The sequence below is a fragment of the Capricornis sumatraensis genome, chromosome 3 (genome assembly GCF_032405125.1).
Source record: "Capricornis sumatraensis isolate serow.1 chromosome 3, serow.2, whole genome shotgun sequence".
Classification (NCBI taxonomy): domain Eukaryota; kingdom Metazoa; phylum Chordata; class Mammalia; order Artiodactyla; family Bovidae; genus Capricornis; species Capricornis sumatraensis.
Window position 1 is genome coordinate 134,926,352 of NC_091071.1, and position 17,942 is coordinate 134,944,293.

Genomic DNA, 17,942 nt, shown 5'->3' on the forward strand with positions numbered 1-17,942 from the left:
TGGAAAAACCATAGCCTTGACTAGATCGACCTTTGTTGACAAAGTAATGTCTCTGCTTTTCAAAATGCTGTCTAGGTTGGTCATAACTTTCCTTCCAAGGAGTAAGTGTCTTTTAATTTCATGGCTGCAGTCACCACCTGCAGTGATTTTGGAGCCCAGAAGAATAAAGTCAGCCACTGTTTCCACTGTTTCCCCATGTATTTCCCATGAAGTGATGGGACTGGATGCCATGATCTTTGTTTTCTGAATGTTGAGCTTAACCCAACTTTTTCACTCTCCTCTTCCACTTTCATCAAGAGGCTTTTTAGTTCCTCTTCACTTTCTGCCATAAGGGTGGTGTCATCTCTATATCTGAGGTCTTTGATATTTCTCCTGGCAATCTTGATTCCAGCTTGTGCTTAATACCACTTTGGAGTTCTACTCAAAAATTTTTGCCCTTTTTATGACAAAATATCTGTGAACATCCAATAGTGGTTATCTCTGAAAGAAAATAAATGACTCTGAGAAGTTACATTTCTTAGAACCAAGGTGCTCAGACTTTACTGAAGGTTATGTTGATGAAAGTGAAAGTGGAGAGTGAAAAAGTTGGCTTAAAGCTCAACATTCAGAAAATGAAGATCATGGCATCCGGTCCCATCACTTCATGGGAAATAGATGGGGAAACAGTGGAAACAATGTCAGACTTTATCTTTTTGGGCTCCAAAATCACTGCAGATGGTGATTGCAGCCATGAAACTAAAAAACGCTTACTCCTTGGAAGAAAAGTTATGACCAACCTAGAGAGCATATTCAAAAGCAGTGACATTACTTGGTCAACAAAGGTCCGTCTAGTCAAGGCTATGGTTTTTCCAGTGGTCATGTATGGATGTGAGAGTTGGACTGTGAAGAAAGCTGAGCACCGAAGAATTGATGCTTTTGAACTGTGGTGTTGGAGAAGACTCTTGAGAGTCCCTTGGACTGCAAGGAGATCCAACCAGTCCATTCTGAAGGAGATCAGCCCTGGGATTTCTTTGGAGGGAATGATACTGAGGCTGAAACTCCAGTACTTTGGCCACCTCATGCGAAGAGTTGACTCATTGGAAAAGACTCTGATGTTGGGAGGGATTGGGGGCAGGAGGAGACGGGGACAACAGAGGATGAGATGGCTGGATGGCTGGATGGAAGTCTGAGTGAACTCCGGGAATTGGTGATGGACAGGGAGGCCCGGTGTGCTGCGATTCATGGGGTCACAAAGAGTCGGACACGACTGAGTGGCTGAACTGAACTGAACTGACTGAGGTTGACTAACACCTTTTTGTTTCTCTCAACGCCTTTCATAAAGAAATTCCCAGAGCAGTTTTATTTTAGTTCTCTTCTCTAAACCTATTCACATTGTCTCCTTCTAACTCCTCTCCATCCCTAAGTAGGTTCGTGGGCACCTGGTAAATGATCTGACATACTAGATAACGAATTCATTCAAGTTTATTAGCATCCTAGTAAAAAATTGTTGCTTTTGAAAGAATTTTGATTGGGTATTACAAGAAAATCTTGTGGGAGCCCCAAACTGAACCAAAATATAAAACTGAACCATCTATTCATTGATTTATTCCACAAACATCGGGACAGTAGAAATAGATTAAAGTTCCCCCAAGGTTCTTGTAGTTGCATGGGACATTACCTGGAAGTAAATACAGGATCTAATGACATTTCAGTCTTCATTGTCATGAAGGAGGATGGCAATTAATCTTTGTCTTTAAATAAAAGTTGGCCAGGCAGGCAATTGGGAAAGGAAGAAAGGACAGATGGTTTTGGCTGTTAAGAATAGAAAAACCCCATCCAATGGCTTAATCCATGAGAATATTAGTTCACATAAGAAATCCAGAAGTATATGGTTCAATGATTGATTAATTGATGGGTCAATGACATTATCAACAACCCAGTTTCCATCCATCTTTCTTTAATTCATCTTCATGTCCTTTGTTGCCTTAATTCTCAGGCTGGTTCCCATCATGGTTACAAGATGCTGCCACCGTCCCCAGGGATCATATGTAGGTTTGACAATGCCCAGTTGAAGAGAGAGTGTCTCTTCCTGTCTGCTTCTTTTTCAAAGAAAGCAGAACTCTCTTCATATCTTACTGATCAAACTGTCACATATACACTCCTAAACTGCTAGCAACAGAAATTAGATGACACTTTTAAAATAGTCAGGATTTGCTACTCATCTGAAGCAGCGAATCACCTTTTCCTGAGAGGCAAGTTCCTGAATAATCAGTTTTCTTTTAGCTGGAGAGGAAGGGAGAATGGCTGTTGGACAGTCAACCAAAGGAACTGCCACAGCAACTAATTGGCTATGCGGCAGGAGAGGAAGAATGATTGTAAGGCTTCCAGTCTGGGAACCTGGATGACTTGTTATATCATCTTAAGTCAAGCAATTAGTTCAGCAGAAGAGGCTATGAGCTCATTTCTGGACATCTTGAGTTGTAGGTGTGCATCAGATAATTGGAACTGCTGACCTGGGACTAAGGAAATGAAGAGTAGCTGCATGTGGTTATCACCTACATGCAAGTCCCTGAAGTCCCAAAGATATGAGTACCCCAAAGAACAAATACAAAGAGAAGAAGCACAAGGGTGGGAGAAGGAGGAATCTGCAAAAGAGACAGGATATTAATGTCTAGAAACTGGAGGGGTGGGGCAGGCAACCAGAATCATTTTGAGTGACAAGAGTCAAGAAGACTGTTTCAGTACAGTTTCTCTGTAGACTGCGGGGCCTACAGAGAAAATATCAGGAAGGTGCAATCCAAGGCAGTCCATGGATTTTATGGCTACTGGACATGGGTTACCTCAAGGGTGGGGAGGGCAGTTTCCATGGAATTGTGGTCATAGAAAAATACAATGGATTAAAGAAGGAGTGATAAGAAAGTAGCAGGACCTATCTTTCAGAAACTCTGTCATGAAGATAAATAAGATGGAGTACTAGGTAGAATACGAAAGCACTGAGAGGGTCCTTCTTTTTCCTAAGCACAGGAGAGATCTATGCACTTTATGAAATGAAGGAAAAAGAAAAAAGTTGGGAGAATCAGCAGCTAATCTAAATACACAGATGTGCTCCCTCCTTAGGGTTCTGCCTGGCTCCTCTGTCTGGAACTCTTTTCCGCAATTATCCACACAGTCAATGCTCTTACCGATTTCAAGCCTTTGCTCCAATGCCATCTATCAGTGAAGCCCACCCCAGCCACCCTATTCAACACCCAAGCTGCCTGCACACAAATCCCTCTGACCCTGTCTGGTTTTTCTAAAGCAAGCTATCACAGGATTTCATACTCTATAATTTATGGTTTACTTATTTATGGTGTTCACTATTTTTCTCACCACTGCTAAAATGTAAGCTTCATGAGGATAGGAGACTTTGTTTTATTCACTGATGTATTTTGGTCACCTTGAATAGTCTGTTGTACATAGTAGGTCCTTAATAAATATCCTTTGCGTGAATGAACTCGTCTGCCAGTTGTTTAATTGTGACCCCACCCTTCTTTACCCCCTTGACTCTGGGTTTTTTCTTTATATATGACATATTGATGTTTTATATTTATTGTTTACAAGTGACTCTTGAACAACTCAGGGGTTAGGGGACATCGACCCCACCCACACAGTCAAAAATTTGAATCCTCTATAGTGGTGGCTCTTCCATACCCATGGATTCAACAAACCGCAGGTCTTATAGCACTGTACTGTTTACTACTGAAAAAAAAACAACAATCTGCATATAAGTGGACCCATGTTCGAACTCAGGTTGTTCAAGGGTCAACTGTATTTTCTCTCTCCCCTGACCAGAAAATGAGTCCCACAGGAGCAAGGATTTTAATGTTTTGTTCACTGATGTATCACAAGCATCTAGAATTGTGCATGACGCATAATCTGTGTTTAATAAATATTTGTGGAATGAATCAGTGAAGAATCAGAGATTGAAGGAAATGAGATTAAGAGCTTACATTTGCCTGGAAGAGGATAGGAGACATGTATCCTCTATGACAGGGAAAAAAGAAAAGTGCCTGGGTAAAGACTGAGAAAAGACTGAAGACTGCTCCATGTGGAGCAGGATTAAGAGCCAGACTGCTTTTGGATCTGGCTGTGTGACCTTGGACGAGTTCCTACACTTCTCTGTGCTCTCATTTCCTCCTTTGTAAAATGGGGATAATAATAATGTTTATGTCACAGCCTTGCTTGTGAGGATCAAATGAGTTGATACATTTAAAGTATTTTAAACAGTGCCTGGCAGACAGTAAGCACTATAAAAATCAGCTAACTTGTGGTGGTAGTGCTGTTCAGGGATGGTGGATGTGATGAATGTCAGGTTGGTTCCCATCATAGCCATAAGAAAGTGGAAGATAAAAGGACCACGGAAAAGAAAGACTCAAAGCCATAGGGTTCTAGCTAGCAAAGTGATGCAGGAGGCCAGAAGGACAATAAGAAACCAGGTAAAGAGGTTTCTTATCCCTCTTCCCTGAAGGTCCAGTGGCTAAGACTCTGAGCTTCCAGTGCAGAAGGGCCGGGTTCAATCCCTGATCAGGAAACTAGGTCCTACATGCAGCAACTAAAAGACCCCACATGCTACAATGAAGACCAGGTGCAGTCAAATACATAAATAACAAATAAATATTTTTTAAAAAGAAATCAAGTAAAAGAGTTAAATTGGGATTTAGAATGAAGCTGGGGAGGAAAAGCCGCAACACCCAGCGCTGGTTGTTTGTGACTGTGGTTCTCTGTGGGAGCCTTGCTAGTTAAAGTTGCAGGCATTCTCAGAAGTGTGTGTGTGTGAGTTGCTCAGTCATGTCCAGCTCTTTGTGACCCCATGGACTGCAGCCCACCAGGTTCCTCTGTCTATGGAATTCTCCAGGCAAGAATATTGGAGTGGGTTGCCATTCCCTTCTCCAGGGGATCTTCCCAACCCAGGGATCGAACCCAGGTCTCCCACATTGCAGGCAGATTCTTTACTATCAGAACCACCAGGGGAGCCCATAAACAAAGTACGCTTGTGTTTTATTAACCCCCTGCTCTAATAAACATTCAGAAATGAAGATTATGTTCTACAATTTGTTTCTGTCCAAATTCCAAATCCTGCAAACTTGTATGAAATATAATAACAGCACTGATGTGTTTTGCCCTCCCTGAGATTTTTTTTTTTGGTCTTTTAGGTTTGGAGGTTTTTTGTGATTTATCATATTTAAATAAGGTTTGAGGAGACATCTAGGGGATTCAAGGCAGGAAATGCAAAAGGCCAGGCTGATGGCACTGACAGAACCCACTACAATGGCCACCACGGGCCACACATCTCTGGAAAAGACAATTCCCCACAAGGGTGGCTGGGGAAGGCAGATAAAAGACGGAAGTTGGGTCATGTGACAGGTGTCACTTGAGTAACGGTACTGGGGCCAGAGATAAAAGCGCGCTCCTCTTGGTCACATGATGCAGCTTCATTACGCTCCCAGCGGGGGGTTAGAGAGTCTGGTTGCCATTTTTACTTATTTATTTATTTGTGTTTTTTCCCCCCTTATTCTGTGATAATGAGAAAATGTTTAAACTCCCATCTCTGTGTTTAAACATTCTCCCTGCTGACAGCAGCGGGATACCCCTTGATCAACTGTCAGATTGGAAAGTGCAGTTTCTCTGGAAAGTAAACAGCATGTTAGCTGGTTAGAAATAATTTTCTGTTTATTGGTAGCTGTTAGGCCAGGAGTGATGGAGCTCTGTGACAGCACTTGTCAAGTAAGGAATAAAAAACAAGTTTGGAAATACCTTTAAGGACAGAGCTCTGACAATAGGGCCTTACTATTTTTTGATAGAAATGTACTCTGAAAAAGTTGAATTCAAACGGGCAAAAAAAACCCCAGAAACTTTACCAGTGTTACCAGCTCCTGGAGATCCTTCTGGTAAAATTGACACTGACTCAAAGGAAAACTGGAGGAACACTGGAGTTGAAAAGCATCCTTAGCCATTGCTGGGCTTCCCAGGTGGTGCTAGTGGTAAAGCTCATGCCTGCCAATGCAGGAGACATAAGAGACGTGTGTTTGATCCCTGGGTCAAGAAGATCCCTGGAGAAGGGCATGGCAACCCACTCCAGTAAATCCAACCCACTGAAGAACTGAGGCTCAGCCAAGGGTCCTGGATTCTGCTTGCAAATGAGAGGAAAACATAAAATTACCAATCTAATAGAGAAATAAAGGGTTTTGGTGGGTTTTTTTGGCTTTTCACATTCATGTGTGAAGATAAATGCAAAAAAACGGAGGGAGGTGGTTTTAACTTTTGACTTATGTATATTTAACTACCAGGTTTAATGGGTTTTGTGTAATGTGGATCTTTTGTTTTTATAGAGTGGTTCCAAAGACATCACCGCAGTCTTTTATTGATTAAACATAACCAGAAAAATGTGGCTCCAGTAGAAGTAGTATATACTCGCAAGCAGTACAGAGTCAACAGTTCATAACTATCTTGAATTAGGTTAAATCTGAGGTCCTGATTTGTCCCAGAATTTGCCTCACTTCTTCCAGATAGCTAGAGAAGTATTCCCAGATGCTGTCTAGTTGCCTTCGCCTAGATCTTCCCGACAAATAAGTCTAGTCTGACATGCCCAATCATCTTCTCTCCCATATCACACAGAACAAAAAGGCCTTCTCCGCTCCCATTCTGGTTAGTATCAGTGCCTCACCATTCAGCTGGTTGCCGGATCCCCCTCTCCCTGCCTCCAAAATACCTCCCAGTCCTTCTTCTCCTCTCCATCCCACAGCCTGGCCACAGACCTGTGGTTCTCAAAATGAAGTCCCTACACCAGCAGCATTGGTACCACCTGGGAAATGGCTAGAAATGTAAGTTCTTTGGTCTCACCCTAGACCTCCTGAAGCTTGGGGCAGGGGCTCAGCAAGTTCACAAGGCTTCCAGGTGATCCTGATGCACTGAAGTTGGAAAACCACTGCCCTGGAGCACTTCTCCAGGCCTCCAGTAGTCCCCTAACTGGGCTTCGGGTCACAACTTCTTTCTTCTTTGGAGTAATTCACACCAGTGGTTTTCAGCCTTGGTTGCACATTGGAATCGCCTGGAGAGCTTTTTAAAACTACCGAATACCTGAATCCTACTTCTGGGAATTCTTGCTTGATTGAACTGATGTGCAGCGTTTGGCATCAGGATTTTTTTTTTTTTTTAAAGCTCCCCATGTTATTCTGATGTGCAGCCAGGACTGATAAACACTGCTCTGCACTGAAGCAAATCAGATGATGTCACCATCCCCCAGGGAAAAGACTCCATCAGTCAAAAGATAAATTCTGAACGGGACCCTTCAACACCACCCTTTCCAACCTATCCATCTGGCTCTTCCATCCTCAAGGCTCATTCACTTCCTCCATGCTCAGCCAAACAGAATTGCCCATTGTTCCCCAAATGCCGTGTTCTGTTCATATCAGTATGTTTTGTATTTTCTTTTTCCTCTGCTTGAAGCATCCCACCTCTTCCTTCTGCCTAATGAATTCTTCCTATCTATCCTTCAAAACTCGGCTCAAAGATCATCTTCCCTGACTATTCCAGCCCTGAGTTAGTTGCTGCTCTCTCCTCTGGGATCCCAGAGCACCCTGTTCCATTTTGGTGTAATCACTAGTCCCATTTTGGTGTAATCCCTAGCTGACATTTCTTTTTCTCCTTTGCTAAAACCATCTGCACCAGGAGCAGGAGAGAAGATTACTTAATTTTAAAATTTTACAGACCCTGAGAAGATGCACAATAAATGTTGATTAAGCAAATGAATGGAAAATAAAATCAACCACACTTGCTGCCTTTCACTGAGATGGAGTTATGGTGTCATTTGGCTCTTCTTTCCAGAATCAGTAAAGCTCATGTAGCTCTTCTCACATCTGTGGATGGGGAGTTAACCAGACACAGGTTCTTGACCTTTGTTTTCTAACCTTTAATAATAATACCTTGAAAGTGAGTATGAGGACTCATTGTACAACACCCATCAGATTGCTTGATGCTGAGAAGGTATGAAATAAATTAAAGTGTTTATTATCGTAATAAGTAAAACTAACTGAAAAGAAAGTCGAACTGAGCAGCACATCTGTTTACACATCTGTCTCCCCACTCAGAGTATGAGCTCCTGACAGGCAGAAACTGTCTTATTTATCTGTGTGTTCCCTGGGGCTGGGAACTCAGTAGGCATTCATTAATTAATTCTGTCCCTCACTCAACAGCATTTATTAAGCTAATGAATGCAATAAATGGTATTTGGGTTAGAATGATGGCTTGCTGGGTGAGGGCAGAGAAAGACTCACACATTTGCCCATCTTATAGAACAGAATCACAATCTTGGCAGAGGGAAGGTATCTTAGATATCACTTTAAAGCTCCTTATTTACAGATGAGGAAATGGAAATACCACCACAGGGAAGCCATTTTCATTTCAATATTCAACAAAGACTTCCTGGGTTACAAATTGGTGCTGACCACTTAGGAATATGTCTGTATTCCTAACAGCTGATGCTCACAGTGACTTGCTGAGTGAGCACTATGACTAGGACAGCATCTGACTTCCCACGAGGTGAGAAACAGACAGATGGAGAAGAATTTCAGAAAAAAACAATCATGGCTGGGTATGGTCAGTTCCAGATCATATAGTTGTTCTCTTGGAAAATAAAGCACCTTTACTCAATATGCATTTAAGTTTGTGACTCTGTCCTTTCAAAAGGCAGGTAGAAGGTCCAGTTTGGGTCATTTAACAGGTTCTTATGCAAGCAACAGCAAAGAATGGATAAAAGCAGTTAGCAGATAGGATAAGCCTGTTTTTGTAAAAAAAAAAAAAAAAAACTAATCACTTCAGTAGAGTGTCATCACTACGAACAAAGCTAGTGGAGGTGATGGAATTCCAGTTGAGCTCTTTCAAATTCTGAAAGATGATGCTGTGAAAGTGCTGCACTCAATATGCCAGCAAATTTGGAAAACTCAGCAGTGGCCACAGGACTGGAACAGGTCAGTTTTCATTCCAATCCCAAAGAAAGGCAATGCCAAAGAATGCTCAAACTACCACACAATTGCACTCATCTCACATGCTAGTAAAGTAATGCTCAAAATTCTCCAAGCCAGGCTTCAGCAATATGTGAACCGTGAACTCCCAGATGTTCAAGCTGGTTTTAGAAAAGGCAGAGGAACCAGAGACCAAATTGCCAACATCCGCTGGATCATGGAAAAAGCAAGAGAGTTCCAGAAAAACATCTATTTCTGCTTTATTGACTATGCCAAAGCCTTTGACTGTGTGGATCACAATAAACTGTGGAAAATTCTTCAAGAGATGGGAATACCAGACCACCTGACCTGCCTCTTGAGAAATCTGTATGCAGGTCAGGAAGCAACAGTTAGAACTGGACATGGAACAACAGACTGGTTCCAAATAGGAAAAGGAGTACGTTAAGGCTGTATATTGTCACCCTGCTTATTTAACTTCTATGCAGAGAACATCATGAGAAATGCTGGACTGGAAGAAACACAAGCTGGAATCAAGATTGCTGGGAGAAATATCAATAACCTCAGATATGCAGATGACACCACCCTTATGGCAGAAAGTGAAGAGGAGCTTAAAAAGCCTCTTGATGAAAGTGAAATTGGAGAGTGAAAAAGTTGGCTTAAAGCTCAACATTCAGAAAACGAAGATCATGACAACTGGTCCCATCACTTCATGGGTAATAGATGGGGAAACAGTGGAAACAGTGTCAGACTTTATTTTTCTGGGCTCCAAAATCACTGCAGATGGTGACTGCAGCCATGAAATTAAAAGACGCTTACTCCTTGGAAGAAAATTTATGACCAACCTAGATAGCATATTCAAAAGCAGAGACATTACTTTGCCGACTAAGGTCTGTCTAGTCAAGGCTATGGTTTTTCCAGTGGTCATGTATGGATGTGAGAGTTGGACTGTGAAGAAGGCTGAGCATTGAAGAATTGATGCGTTTGAACTGTGGTGTTGGAGAAGACTCTTGAGAGTCCCTTGGACTGCAAGGAGATCCAACCAGTCCATTCTGAAGGAGATCAGCCCTGGGATTTCTTTGGAAGGAATGATGCTGAAGCTGAAACTCCAGTACTTTGGCCACCTCATGAGAAGAGTTGACTCATTGGAAAAGACTCTGATGCTGGGAGGGAGTGGGGCAGGAGGAGAAGGGGACGACAGAGGATGAGATGGCTGGATGGCATCACAGACTCAATGGACGTGAGTCTGAGTGAACTCCAGGAGATGGTGATGGACAGGGAGGCCTGGCGTGCTGTAATTCATGGGGTCGCAAAGAGTTGGACATGACTGAGTGACTGAACTGAACTGAACTGAACTGAGAGTGTCCTCCTGGTCTGAGTCACTCCCAAGAGGTCTGAAAGCCACTTTCAGTTTTCAGGGCAGTCTAGTGTGGAGTTACCTGGGTGAGCCACCTTGGACTGGCTTGGAAGTCAAGAAGGCTACTCAGCGGGTACAGATGCAACAGCCAGGGCATTGGTCACAGATGTGTGGATGGAAAACCCAGGAGGCATTTGTACCAAATACCCAGCACCACTCGGCCTTGGCACCCAGATCTTCTGAGTATCTCTGTGCCAGACTCTTCCGGGAGGCCTCCACACCCTCCCCAACCCTTAAGTTCAGGCCCGAAAATGAAGCTTAGGCCTTGTATTCGTTTGCTCAGGATGCCCTAACAAAATATCATGGGCTGGGTAGCATAAACATAGGAATTTATTTCCTCAACAGTTCTAGAGGCTAGTAACCCAAGATCAAGGCATCTGCAAGGTTTCTTTCTTCTGAGGCCACTCCTTGGCTTCCAGAAGATACCTTCTCACTATATCCTCAGCCTGTTATCTGTGTCCTAATTCCCTTTGCTTATAAGGACACCAGTTATAGTGGATTAGGACCTACCTATATGACTTCACTTTACCTTAATTACCTCTTCAAAGGTCTTATCTCCGAATACACTTACATTCTGACATACCGAGAGTAGGACTTCAGCATGTGAATTTGGAGGAGACACATTTCAGCCCATAATAGGCCTCTTAGCTGCAAGATTGTTTGCTGACTTCTCTCTTGCAAAAGATGAATGAATGAATGAACAAATGAAGACCAGCAGGACAATAAGCTGCAACCGATGCTATGTTTACTCTGGCCACTCAGGGCTTTTCTTAAGTCACCATGTGAGAAGGGACTACATGAGGAGGTGGGGGGCAGTTCCAGGCAGGAATGGGGGTGGGCAGCCAGCAGCCCCCTCTACCCCAGATAACAAACTGCTCTCCAGGAACATGTGTTAGGAAAAGTGCTCGATCAGAGTGTCAACTTGTGGGCCGAGAAGGAACACTAAGTGGTTCTGTCTGTCACCTCCTCCGCCTCCCCTGGAATTTGGCCACAATCTGATGGAAACACTTTGCCCACTTTCAGGAGAATTTCCCACTATCAGTGAGGCTGTTTTCCATACTTAGGCTATCACCAGAGGCTTTCAGAGCAGCGATACTGCTCTTTCCCTGGAAGGTGTGTGTATCTTGAGGGTAGCCTCCTATTCAGATGAAGAAAATGAAGCTCAGAGAGGATAAGTGACTTGCTTGAGGTCATACAGCTGAAAAATTATGGAGCTGAACTGTGGTTCCAGGATTGACTTTAGAATCTGTGCTTTTACTCACTAAGATACAATGTCTCTTTGAAGTAATAAACTTTAAGACAAATTCTAGAAGTTACTACTCTCAACTGTGCACAATGTCTTAATGAAATCACTTTGAAAAGTGCCAAATAACCCCTCAATAAGGCCATTGTTCTTACTCAGAGCCATCTACAATCCTCAGGAGAAAACTAGTCTCATTCAATTATATCAGACTCATCTTTAATCTAAAATGGTATAACTTCATTTGATTAGTCACCTGATTTCCCAGACTTTGATACAAATGAGTTTTGACTGTTGGTAAAAATCAAATCTACCTTTAAAGAATAAGCATTTGCCTCCATCAAGATACTCCGAAGTACGCACTTAAGCGTCTAAAAAGAAATGATCCAGATTGTATTTAACAGTATCTTTGGAATAAGCGATTCATCTTCCAAGGGGACTGTGTTAAAGGAGAGAGTCATGTGGGAGGCATATGCTCTGGTATGTTTATTTAAAACATACCTTAGATTTCCTTATATATATTCACAAGTAACTTGCCTGGAAGCCCCAGACACTCAGCTCTGCTAAAGCAGAGGAACCTGATCAGATCATCCAGCCTTTTCAACTGCATCTTGCCTGGACTTTTAAGCTCTTATTTAGTGGATTATAAATGTGAACAAAAGGGTTCATTGAGGAAAGGGACACCATCCTCATTGCACCTTGAACCTGCTTTCTGTCCTGTAATGCTGAGCCCTAATAGATGGGGAAACAATGGAAACAGTGACAGATTTTATTATTGGGGGGGGGGGGGAGGCTCCAAAATCACTGCAGATGTGACTGCAGCCATGAAATTAAAAGATGCTTGCTCCTTGGAAGAAAAGCTATGACAAACCTAGATAGTATATTTAAAAGGCAGAGACATTAATTTGCCAACCAAGGTTTGTCTAGTCAAAGCTATGGTTTTTCCAATAGTCATGTGTGGATGTGAGAGGTGGACCATAAAGAAAGCTGAGAGCCGAAGAATTCATGCTTCTGAACTATGGTGCTGGAGAAGACTCTTGAGAGTCCTTGGACTGCAAGGAGATCAAATCAGTAAATCCTAAAGGAAATCAAGCTTGAATATTCATTGGAAGGACTGATGCTGAAGCTGAAGCTCCAATACTTTGGCCACCTGATGCCAAGAGCTGACTCATTAGAAAAGACCCTGATGCTGTTGAAGAGAGTTGAAGGTTGAAGGCAGGAGGAGAAGGGGATGACAGAGGATGAGATGGTTGGATGGCACCACTGACTCAATGGATATGAGTTTGAGCAAACTCCAGGAGATGGTGAAGCACAGGGAAGCCTGGCATGCTACAGTCCATGGGGTCACAAAGAGTCAGACATGACTACGCAACTGAACAACAACAAGCCAGAGATGTCAGTTACTAATAGTAACTAGAGAGTCTTGGGCTCTAAAGACACAAATAAGAGTATTGGAAGTCAGCAATTCTCTCACTGATGGAGCTACCCTGAATTTAAATGCCTCCCAAATGCTGGAAATCTGGTGTTGCATTTGATCCCAAACAGTGCTGGTTAAATTTAGACAAAATTTCTTCATGTGGCTGCCCATGTGACAATCAGTTTCATGTCAGACAAAGGGTACCATCCTTCCATAGCCTCTCTTGGCCTCCAACTCTTGATAAGTCAGGATAGCTAACATAGCCCAAAGACATAACTGGGCTTAGCCATTACATCAGACCCTCTTTTCAAATATATTCAAAGCACAACCTTCTAGTTTTTTGCATTGCATAAGTTAGGGACCTTCAAGCTTTTGTCACGTTTAGTTTTGCCTATGCTACTGCCACTTCCTCCCAAAGCTCCCCCTCTCACCAGACTGTGCTTCCCAGATGTTCGGAACCTTGAAACATCCCAGACGACAAAATGTATACACATTGTAATTGCCCAAGTAAGTCCATCTTGGCTTACTTCGCTCTGCTTCCCACTTGTCTTATCAAGTTAAACAGTAAAACTTTGATTGGTGTGGTAGACAGAATAATGACCCTCTAAAGATGTCCACATCCTAATCCAGGAACCTGTGAATATGTTACATTACATGACAAAGGGGAATTAAAGTTTCGGATGGAATTAAGGTTGCTAATCAGTTGACTTTAAAACAGGGAGATAACCCTGGATTAACCAGGTAGGCCTAAATGTTATCCCAAGCTCCTTAAAAGTGTAAGACAGGCAGAAGAGGAGGTCAGAGTGATGTCAAATTTTAGTAGATCCACTACCGCTGGCCCTCAAAATGGAGGAAGAAGGCCAAGAGCCAAGAAACCAGGGCAGCTTCTAGAAACTGGAAAGATCAAGGAAATAGATTCTCCCCTAGAGCCTCTGAAAAGGAACAGAGTCCTGCTGAGACCTTGATTTTAGCCTGATGAGTGAGACCCACTTTCAGACTTACAGACTATAGAATTTAAGATAATAAATGTGTGCTGTTTTAAGCCACTAAATTGATGGTAATATGATTTGTTACAGTAGCAATAGGAAACAAATACAGATAACTGAGACCTAAATAACCAGAAAATACAATCTACTAATATTTTTTTACTGCTTATTACTTTTAAGAGAAACATACAAATTTCAAGAAAATTTTAAATCAACAATGTACTTTCAAGCGAGATCTTAGATTGAGATAGACTCTCAACTGGAAAAGTTGGGGGCCGCAGGTGTCCTGGGGAGAGCTCTCAGCAAGTGCACCTGTAAGGGGTAAACTCACAGCAGAAGGAGACACTGACCTGCATCTGAGGCCTTAGCTGATCCGACGGGCAACTCAGGAGCTGGGGCAGCCCTTCAGAATTGTACCAAACCGAGGCAATGGGGCTGAATCTTTGTCTCTAGGTCATCCAGCCTGGGAGGGAGTATAACCTTGGGCCAGACAGTCCCTGATGGCTATGGGCTGTACCCAGCCAGGAACACAACTGTGAATGGTCAGCAGCTGATGTTTCCAGCTGCTAAGGACAGGTGGCTAAACCCTGAGGAGGGGATCTGGGCAGGCATAATAGTATTCACTACCAGCAGTCAATATTTCTAGGGTAGGAGAGATCTGCTACTGCTGCTACTGCTAAGTCACGTCAGTCATGTCTGGCTCTGTGCAACACCATAAACAGCAGCCCACCAGGCTCCCCCATCCCTGGGATTCTCCAGGCAAGAACACTAGAGTGGGTTGCCATTTCCTTCTCCAGTGCATGAAAGTGAAAAGTGAAAGTGAAGTCGCTCAGTCGTGTCCAACTCTTTGCGACCCCGTGGACTGCAGCCTACCAGGCTCCTCCATCCATGGGATTTTCCAGGCAAGAGTATTGGAGTGGGGTGCCATTGCCTTCTCCAAGGAGAGATCTATCTGAGCTCTATTCGCATTCTATCCTATCTTGACACAATGGATAAGAACTCTGATTTGTTTGGTGCTTCTTATGTAGCAGATTGAAGGCAAAAAGAGAAGAGGGAAGCAGAGGATGAGATGGTTAGATAGCAGCACCAACTCAATGAACATGAATTTGAGCAACCTCTGGGAGACAGTAAAGGACAGGGGAGCCTGGCATGCTGGAGTCCGTAGGGTCAGAAAGAATTGGACACAAGTTAGTGAATGAACAACAAACGTAGCAGATGCTATGATTAAGAATCTACACTCATCATCTCTAATCCTAGCCAAGGAACTACTATCGGTTCCATTTCACAGATGAGAACACTAAGGCTCAGAAGCTCAGCCTGGTGACACAGCTTGCCCCAGGCCACCCAGCTTGTTAAGTTAAGCAACAGAACCATAAGCAACAGAGCCAGGTTTCGACATCAAAGCCAGTCACCTTAATCCCCAGTCCACCATGGAGTTCAGGGAGCAAAAGAACATTTACAAACATCAGTCTGATACCGCAAGATCCTTGGCCATCCAAGAAAGATAAGATTATAATTGGTAAACCTGCTTCCTAAATAGGAAAGGGGGCCCAAGACCGATCTATAACATATTAAATGATTGAAACAAAAAAGACCTTCTGGTGGCCCCGAAAGGTTGAGTAGATCGAGGTTTGTACTACACGCAATAAATCAAAGTTAATTACATTTTTGCTCCACACTGTACATGGTGAATTGGGTCATAATTTTTACGTATGCTTCAGTGTTCACTTTCCAAATGGAAGCTCCTAAGGGAAAAGCCTCAAGACGGTCTACCTTTCCTCATATGGCCCTTAGCACCACGTCAACACAGGACCGCACATCATAAATATCATTCGATGATTTTCTTGCCTGACTGCCGAGGCCCAGACCCCATCTAACGGCCTATAATGCAATACCACTCCCTATAGTGATCTCACTGCGGGTTGGGTCTAGAAAATATGGTGCTCTGGAAAATGCTGTAAAAGCTCGCTCTTTAATAAGGAGCCCGGTGTCCCGTGATGGATGCTATAAAGTTTGGACCGGCTGGTGTGTTCATAGCCATGTGGGCCCATTAACAGCGTCTGGTTCTGCAGTAACATACTTCATATCCCGGGAAGGGGAAGGTGGTCACCAGAGAGCAAAAGCGAAAGCATTTATTATAAATAACACTAGGTGACCCCGGAGTAAACACAGCTGTGCCCTCACGGTGTCTTGTCGGGCTGCTCCCTCAACAGATTAAAGAAATCCATGTTTTATGGGGCCATCACTTATTCTGTATATACACCACAGAAGGCAGCTTTTCCATCAGACCTTGCTGGCTATGTATAAGGTTTCAAGCCCTGGAATTGTATGAAGCAGAGAGCCTTCATGAAAAAAACTTATTCTTGCATGTTCTAATATTTTAAAAGGGGGATGAGGATCAGTTCCTATTTGTTCCTAAATGATTGACATGGCATTTCTGGCTCTGGACAACTTGTAGGTGCCCTTCTGATTTCTCAGACTCTTCTCACCCTCCTCTTGCCCCTGTCCCAGCGCCCTTCCCTGCAGCCAGGGTAAGCAGAGTGACCAGGAGACTTTATCTAGGAGGGGCTGAGGCAATGGGTCTGTCATCCCCCAGTTGTGGGGCTTGGGCGATTCCTTCAGCTCACTGAGACTTATTCTTCTCATCCTCAAGTTGGGAGAAGGAGCTCTGCTTCCTGGAATTGCACTTAGTTAGATCAGTTGTCCCCAAATTGGAGAACAGAGTGGGAAGGGAGTAGCAACACAGAGAAAGGCTCTTTAAACTGCTGGGAAGAAACAGAGTCACAGATTTAAAACACAAACTTATGGTTATGGCGAGAGGAGAGGAGATGAGGAGGATAAATTGGGAAACTGGGATTGACATGGACACACTATGATATACAAAACAGATAACTAATAAAACCTACTGTATAGCACAAGCAACTCTATAAAAATGCTCTGAAATGACCTATATGGGGAAAGAAACTGAAAAAAAGAGTAGATATATATATATGTGTAACTGATTCACTTTGTTGTACCACAGAAACTAACATAACGCTGTAAAGCAACTATACTCCAATAAACTGTTGGGGGAAAAATTTAAATGTACAATAATGTAATTACATTTATGTAACATTAATATGATTATATACATGTTGATAAATATAAATATTTATTAGGTTTCCCTGGTGGCTTAGATGGTAAAAAAAAAAAATCTGCCTGCAATGCAGGAGACCCATGTTCAGTCCCTGGGTTGGGAAGATCCCCTAGAGAAGGGAATGGCTACCCACTCCAGTGTTGTTGCCTGGAGATGAATTTTAAATCACACAAGGGCTATATAGATATTGTGTGTGTGTCTATATATACATATATACACACACATATATATATATATAATACATATACGTGTGTGTGTATAAAACCCTCGAGTGATTTCACACGTATGCAATTAGCACAGCAGCACACACAAAACTTACAACTCTACATGCCCTGGGGTTAGCTTCCGGGGCTGCCACACAGCACAGATGTGGCAGAACTATTACACTGCCCACTGTGGTGGTGAGTCAATGTCCATATGGGGGTTTTCTCTCAAGTTTCCATTACTTCTCCAACCACTTCCTCCTCACTGGTCGGAGTTAGGCCCAGAGAAGCTGGACTTTTCACTGTCTTCTCCACCTTCCACAAACTGTGTCAAAAGGAGGAGACATCCTTAACTAGGTATATGACGGTGAAAGTCGCTTAGTGGTGTTCAACTCTTTGGGACCCCATGGACTATACAGTCCATGGAATTCTCCAGGACAGAATACTGGAGTAGGTAGCCTTTCCCTTCTCCAGGAGATCTTCCAACCCAGGAATCAAACCCAGGTCTCCCACATTGCAGGCAGATTCTTTACCAGCTGAGCTACTGGAGTGGATAATCTATCCCTTC